This window comes from Prenolepis imparis, unplaced genomic scaffold (genome assembly GCF_030444845.1).
Source record: "Prenolepis imparis isolate NDT839.2.m4 unplaced genomic scaffold, iyPreImpa1.0 SCAF_15, whole genome shotgun sequence".
Taxonomy (NCBI): domain Eukaryota; kingdom Metazoa; phylum Arthropoda; class Insecta; order Hymenoptera; family Formicidae; genus Prenolepis; species Prenolepis imparis.
Genome location: NW_028141173.1, coordinates 2,000,248 through 2,008,356, shown reverse-complemented (window position 1 = coordinate 2,008,356; position 8,109 = coordinate 2,000,248).

Below are 8,109 nucleotides of genomic sequence, written 5' to 3'. Positions count from 1 at the left end.
AAGCACTGTGACATTCATTGCAAACAATGCGTAAATAACACACACATCCAAGTACTATATCCATTATAATATCTAAAGATATTATAGCAATTAATATATATAAATAAACATATTTCTTAGATCCTAAAAAACATTGAAAGTTTAAATAAATATACTGAGTATCGCGTGAAAGTTCTATTGTTCTTTTATCTTTTCTTAAATCACTCATTTGATAGCTTTGCACATGAAGATAGACTCATACGATCAAATATCGTATAGATTCGTCATTTGTTTCTTAAAAAAAAAAGATTTATAGTTAAAACTATTCTGTTAAAAAATTAGTGTTTATATTTATAAGTATCGTCGTCAGGGTTTTCTTGAATGAATAAACGCTCGCTGTGCACTATCAAACCGTTTCTTACGGATTATTATCGAAACGCCATCGTTTACCAAAGGTTCCTTGCGGCACACAAGTGCACACATGCACTTTAAGCGTGTACTCTGATGCACACACATGTACCGTGCAATTTCCTCGACTCGACTGGACGGATGCTGCGTGAACAAACGCGGGATACGTGGGCCGGCAAGGACCTGGACTAACAATAAGCGCTTCTGTGTTCCGAGCAAACATGCGCAACGCGGTAGGCCCGGTAAAGACACTTAACCCGCACGATATCCCGTGATCAGCATTCACGACTAGACGTGGAACGCACGATGGACTCTAGTTACGTATAAACAGTACCGGCTACCGTGGACAGACCCGGTATGAAACTTGTCCGATCTAGGAAAATATGAATATATATCTATATAAATATATTCTAATATTAAATATTCAAGACCTTTTCGTTCGGATTTTAAGATTATCTTACATTCAAATAGACTATGTATAAAATTTGAGAGAATTTTTCAATATTTGTCTGAAAATTTGACAAAATAGAAAGCAAAATAAATTATCTTCTATATTATGAGAAAAATCAAGTTTTATGATTTTATTTATATCTTAATAATGGAGATCATGTGTAATTTTTGAAATATGTGAGTTATATTAATCTTTTAATATTAAGAGAATCAAGTGGAAATAACAATAAATTGAATTTAAAAATATAGAAATATTACCAAAGAATAAGAGAGAGATTTTACCTTGAAACAGATACTTTTCAAAGGTTCGGAAAAACATGATTGCAATAATTTCTGAATTCAAAATTTTTGCGTAAAAACAAAGACCAGTACTAAATATATAAGTAAATTTTACGAAGGACCAAGAATTTTTTTACATATAAAATCTAAAAAAATACAATATATACATAATGTTGAATTCAATATATGATATTGAAAATGAAAAAAATATAAAGAATATGGCCCTCACAATTAAAGAGCTGCAAGCTTGGAATTTTATATAGCAACTATCATCATTTAATAAATGATATATATGTAATTAAATCTTTAAATTTATTAATAAGCTTTCTTCTATCAAAAGTCTTCTTCCTTCTTATCTATACTCTAAATTAAACATGAGAATTTGCAGCCATTTAAGTATGCAAAAAGAGAACGTTAATACCTTTCCTATTTTTTCTATTCGAATCTAAAAATCCAGGATTACGATCGTAATATGAGAGAAATCGCGTTTTCTATTCGCACAGGATCCGTAGGCGTAGAGACAGCCCTGTTCTGTACGTCAACCCCACGAGCTTCTACCACGGCATACCAAACAGAAGCCGGAGCAAGCAGACCGAATACCTGCCAGAACGACCACTCAGCTGTATCAACATTCGGTACACGACATTCCTCTTCGATCTCCTCTGCCAGTGAGACTTTAATAATACGATCGCGCTGAAAAATAACGTCCTCTGCTCTCGCTCGACGACCGTGATTTCTCGCTGGTAATCAGCGTCGTCTTCGATCCTTGCTTGTTCGACCATCTCGTTACGTCATTCGTTTCTGTCGCGATCACGGATCGAACACGCGATCTTATAAAAATATACCTACTATTCTCAGACATAACTTTGGTTTTTTATCGTGAGAAATGTGTGACTATCAGGAGGAATAAAGAATATATATAACTGCAATCTCTTTTTCTTTTTTCAAAATAATGACAAAAGGAACTATGGACTTTTCCGGTACATTTGCACAATTTGTTTGCGCACGATTAAAAAAGATTGCCACGATGAATACGCATAGAAAAAAAAAAACAGGAGGAGAGAGAGACAAATATATAAACCAACCAATGAGAGTCCAATGGCGAATAACTTTATGCGGGCAATGAATTTTTTGTCGCGCGAGAGCAGACACTTTTATGCAAATCCGTCCAGTGTGTCGAGTGTCCGGGAGGTATACGACCGATTTGATTCGAGTGGGCCCCGGTATACGCGAACTTACGTGCGCGTTGCCGTACGTGAGAGGCATAAGTGCAGGCATGCCGTGCACTTCAAGCTGACAAAGTGACGATTACGCTAAACGCATGACGGTCCGCGCGCGCGTCACGCGTCACGCCACTTTAGCCACTTTAGTCCACGCGCGTTAAACGATTTCCGGCGAAAATGCCTATGCTATGTTGGGAGTCGAGTAGTATACCTTTAGGAAGGCCAGGCCAGGTTGCGTTACGGATCTACATTATGGATCTACATATATCGCGATCGCGACGCGAAATAACGTTCCGCGCGATTGTCGCGTCGATATTTGCCTACACTGACAATGAGAGAATTCTCTCGTAGAATTTACCCTGAGAATCATGGTAATCGTGGGACAATATGGTATGGGAAAGAATTTTATGAGATTTTCTCTGAGATTAATATTTAAAAATAATAATATCTATCACAATAAAATAATATAAAACACGTTTGATTAATTTTATACTACACCGTTTAGTAAAATTAATCAAACATGTTTTATATTTTATTGTGATAGATATTATTTTTAAATATTAATCAGAGAAAATCTCAAATTCTTTCCATACCATATTGTCCCACGATTACCATGATTTTCAGGGTAAATTCTAAGAGAAAATTCTCCCTGTGTAGCTAATCTATTCCTTGCGAACTTTGAAATAACAGACGCCGTAAAATAAGACGGAAACGTGTTACGCTTTGCGCAAAAATAATAAGCAGCAGTATTTTTATAATAATAGTTTTAATTCTTCTATCAACGGGTATCCAAATACCCAAAGCAACTTTAAATGTTAAAAATATGTAGGAAATCTCCACTCGAAATAAAATACAAAGGGTCTTTAAAAACAGAAGGGTTAAATATATATTCTTAAGGAAGGAGAGATCATTGTTCGATCAATCGTGTATGTAAATAGAGCGAAATTTTATCCAGCCTCGAAATTAGAGTATCTCGCGAATGAGACTCGATCAAGCCTTTTGTAATGTAATTATGCGCGTACGATGATAACGAAATCAGATTTAAAAACAGGCAAGTACATTTATAAGATGAATACCATTGAATACCATTCGTTGCGGAAACGAGAGGTCCCGGCGGAAATCTCTTAATATCTTCTTTGTTCGGCGAAAATTCGCCGGCAAAAAAGAGAAGACGCGGCGCTAATAAAATATCGGTAGGCAACTTTTTAGTTAATTACATCGACTTCCCCTCTTTTATTCCCTGCTCTCCTTTTCCTGCAATTTGTCCGCGATTACATCAGTATCGTTGTAAACGTGTTTTAAATACTCGAATCTAATATTTCACGAAGAAAAATAGATATACCTACGCGAGAGAGATGCTAAACTTTCTCTCTCCGGTGAAAGTGCGTATATTATTGGAAAAATAGCGTAGTCTTACTACAAGAGTTTGAGAGAATGGAAATTTTTATAAATATGACAGACGGGGCAAAAAACGATTGCGATGAGATAGGAAGCTAAGTAGCATATTCTACGTCAAGTAGCGTATAACATGATTAATCATAATTATAATATGCATCGTCAATCATTATTTTTTTTTTTTTTCATTCCAAAGTTACGTCAGGATCGAACACATCTCCTCTATTAGAGGATTTTCCTCTCAATCTTCATTTCTATTGATATGCGAATGAAAATGTTATAACAACCTTTGTCCGCTTTCTCGCTTTGATACAGTGATGTAATCACGTAGAAAATGATGAGCGAGCAGCGGCGCAAGAGAGGAAAGAATACTAATTTAGGGGAGGAATAATTGATTCGGAATAAAGAGGAAATCGAGAATAGAGGAATCCTAGGAGCGATCGACCGTACTCTTGATTTGTGTCCAGGTGTTGCCTGTGACTGTACTTACGGCAAGATGGCGACTGGCCCTCGAGAGCCTGTTTCGGCGCTCCCCAGCACAGGATTTCTCTTTCTCTTTCCTTCTCTCCTTGTTTTCATCTCGCTTACTCTTTTTTTTTTTTTTTCGTCTCTCTCTCTTTCCCCCTTTCGGGTCTATATTCTCCTTCCCCTCTCTTATCTCTCTCTCTTCTCCCCTCTCGCACGTTCGCTCGCTCTTTCGCACCGATACTTGAAATTTTTTACCTCCGCGAGAAGGGTGGAAATGGAATAAAATGAAAAAGGGGAAAAAAAATCTGAACGCGTACACTACCACCGGCATATGTCGGAGAAGTCGTCGCGGCGCCCTGTCGTCTTTCTCTCCTTTTTTTTTTTTTCATCGACATCGTCTTCGCGAGCCGTGTGTTTTTTACGCGCGACGCGATTGCGAAGCTCCGGTTTGAATGTCGCATAAACGCCTCGACAGATCCTAGACATTCTTGACGTATCAGATATCTATATACATATTCGCGCGACATGACTGCTGTTAAAAAAAAATCTAAAGCTTTATTTGTATTGGCCGATTTAATATTGTGTGTGAGTCTATTATTTATTTTCCTTAATCACATGCGTCTCATCCGCACACATATTAGATGTCTTGCGGTTTGCACTGTGATGCGACAAGATGTTGCGTAAATTGAACAATAGCGGATTCCTAGTAATAAATCTTTTTCCTGTGACAGCTGCATTTCTCGATTAATTATATGTATACATATATACTCAACGCATCGCGTTTCAATATCGAGAAGGTTATTTGAATTAAATGTTCCTAATCATTGATAAAGATTTATAAATTGATATTGAGATTCAAGTTTAAAGTTATATTCTCCATATCAAGAGTTTATTTTGTGGAACATGCAAACACATTTGAGCATTTTATCAAGTCAATTAATCAAAAATGTGTATCGATTTTGAAAGAATTTTATTATAAACATATTACGCACTAACAGATGATCAACGAACACAATAGATTTTTTTTAGAATTAATGAAAGCATCATTAAGAGATGGATAGACAAACATAAAAGATTGCTCTAAAAAATATAAATAATTATGATAAAAATATAAGAATATAATAAATAAATAGAAACGTTAATACGAATCTAAGAAAAATATAAAAATATTAGATATTCTGTCAAAATAGTGTCAAATGAAATAACTGAGGAACGATAGTCGAGTTGCGCCGTAAAGTAACGATATAACCGAGTAAAATAGCTATAATCGCGCTATTATCGAAGATAACGCGAGTGGAAAGAAATCGCGATCGCGCGCGTCGGACAGAAGGGAGGATGATGAAAACGTGTCTACGGAAGCACGACAAACTAACGAGTAAATTATAGGGCGGCCGACGATCGTGGCTGCCGGGCGGAAGAATCGCTCGCCCTCGCGCAGATCGGTCCGTCAGATAACTTTCATTAATGCTATATACGAGCTGTTTACGAGGCACCGCGACGCGATATATTGAGTTCATTGTATATTGTAGATGACAGTCGATCTTGGCCCGATCTCGGCCCATCAGGTATATCTTCGCGATTGGGAAACTTTGTTTAAATCGGAGCGAATTTGAGAAAAAAAAACTTGACACGTTTTAACGTCAAGAGACACGCGACAAAAGGTTTTAGTGCACTCTATTTTTTATTCTTATTTTATTTTTTCTTTTGTAATTATTTTCATGTAATTTCTGATTACTACAAGTGAGAGAATTTTATAATATAAAATGTTTGATTAATTTTACTATGCAGTTTAGTAAAATTAATTAAACATGTTTTATATTTTATTGTGATAGATATTATTATTTTTATTGTGATAAATATTCATCAGAGAAATTCTCATAAAATGTTTTCTACATTATATTGTCCCACGATTACCATGATTTTCAGGGTAAATTCTAAGAGAAAATTCTCTCAGTGTATTTTTGATTAAATTTATTCTAGCCGAAAATGTTTCTAATATTCAACCTTTAATTTTTTCGCCAACAAAATTACTTCTTTGCCTCGCAATATCGAGCAATTGATTATTATGAAACCTGATGGTATTTACATCGAGATAGATAGTAACAGCGATGGGGTTTTGCTGCGACAGCAAAATTCTTTCTCTCCGCACATTCTCCGAATAATCGATAAACGCGTGAAGCCTATATTGGTTCCGGATCTAATATCCTACCGAGTGAAAAAATACGTATCATTCAGAAGTGCATTTCGACTCTCTCGCGTAAACTATATTCTCATCGAATTTCAATGAGCGCGACGATGTCCCTCGACGCGCAAAAGTGCGCAACAAAAAAAATCCGCTTACCATATATCGTCGCGCCGTGTCTGTACCAAAGCGATACTCATATTTCGCGAAAATATCATCCGACCTAAAGCGATAACGAAGTGGCAAATTTCACTTTCGCGCGAATGCACACATTCGTGCGAAAATTTAATTACTTTCGTTCTTGTTTTGTTGCAAATCACATTTGTGTTTGATTTTTTCCGCTTATGATCATGAAAAAAGCAAACAAGGAAAGCAATCGAAATATATTTATAATACTCCAAGATATTATTATTCACTATTGAAGACAAGGAAAATGAATTGTGTTATAATTTCGGAAGTAGCTTCGCAAATTTTCAGATGCAACAGAAATTAAAAAATAAAAAAAAAATTGAATTCGATATTGATTTTTCCTTTGGACTATTTAATCGTTGCGTTTACTTTAGTTTATCATTTCGTACGAATTTGAGTCGTGAATTTGACAAGAAATTTAACGAAAATCGCACGTTTACCGTCGGCGTTATGAATGCTCGCGGTTTTCGTGACAATGCATATAATACACGACAATGTAATATATTCAAAAGGAATCCGCGTGTATATCGCGATGTATGATCACGATTTCTTTTGAATAAGATCCTTCCGGAGGCAGGGCGGGACAAATCGTGTTCGATTATGCGCCGGAAAGATCCGGGAGACATGGCACGTTTGCATCTACCGATATCTCGACGATCGCGTCTGTTGGAAATTACTCGCGATTATATTGTAATCGTATTCGAATACGAAACGAAAAATATTCAATAAGAATATAATATCGATTATTTTAATACAGTAATGTGTCGAACATTTTTTATCGTGTACGTGTATGTCGTTTACTTTGAGAGACGAACACTAAAGTTTTGGAGGATAATATGCTGAATGATGCAACGTTCGAAAGATGAAAAAAATGAACACAATATTAGTTTATTAGAAATGGATCTTTTTTATCTGCCCGTAAACTTATTTTCAAAAGAAGCGAGCTGTTAACCGAAATATTGTAACATTTCGTAATGCTGTGTAAATATCAATTAGTGTATTTCCGCAGGTTATCATGTATTATATGTATATTTAATTAATATATAAAATTGAGAGACTTTGTTCAAACAAATATATCAAGACATCTATAATTTAAAAAAAAAACAAGACAGTCTCCTAAATCAAGCTTCAGAGAAATAAAAATATAATATATGATTTTTACATCTTGCTTATAAAATTTTGGATAAATTTAATTATATTAATCTGAATTCTTTTTCTAAAATTTTTCTATATTTTTTATATATATTTATTTATCAGAGCACTCGGAGTATTGTGCAAAATAAGACTGTAAAATTGCGGAAATGATAGTGCTGTGGAATTTTTGCCGGAACAAAAAAAAGAAAAAAAAAACGATAAAAAATTCCAAAAATTTGCGAAAAAAATACACTTTTAAATTCTCGTGAAACTACTAGTTTAAAGATATCCTGCACAAACATATACCAAAACGTATCCGGCGTTATAGAACTCCCACTTGCTTTGAAATAATATGTAATACTGGAATATTTCAGGCAAATGGCTTGGAGGTAAAAGTGAATT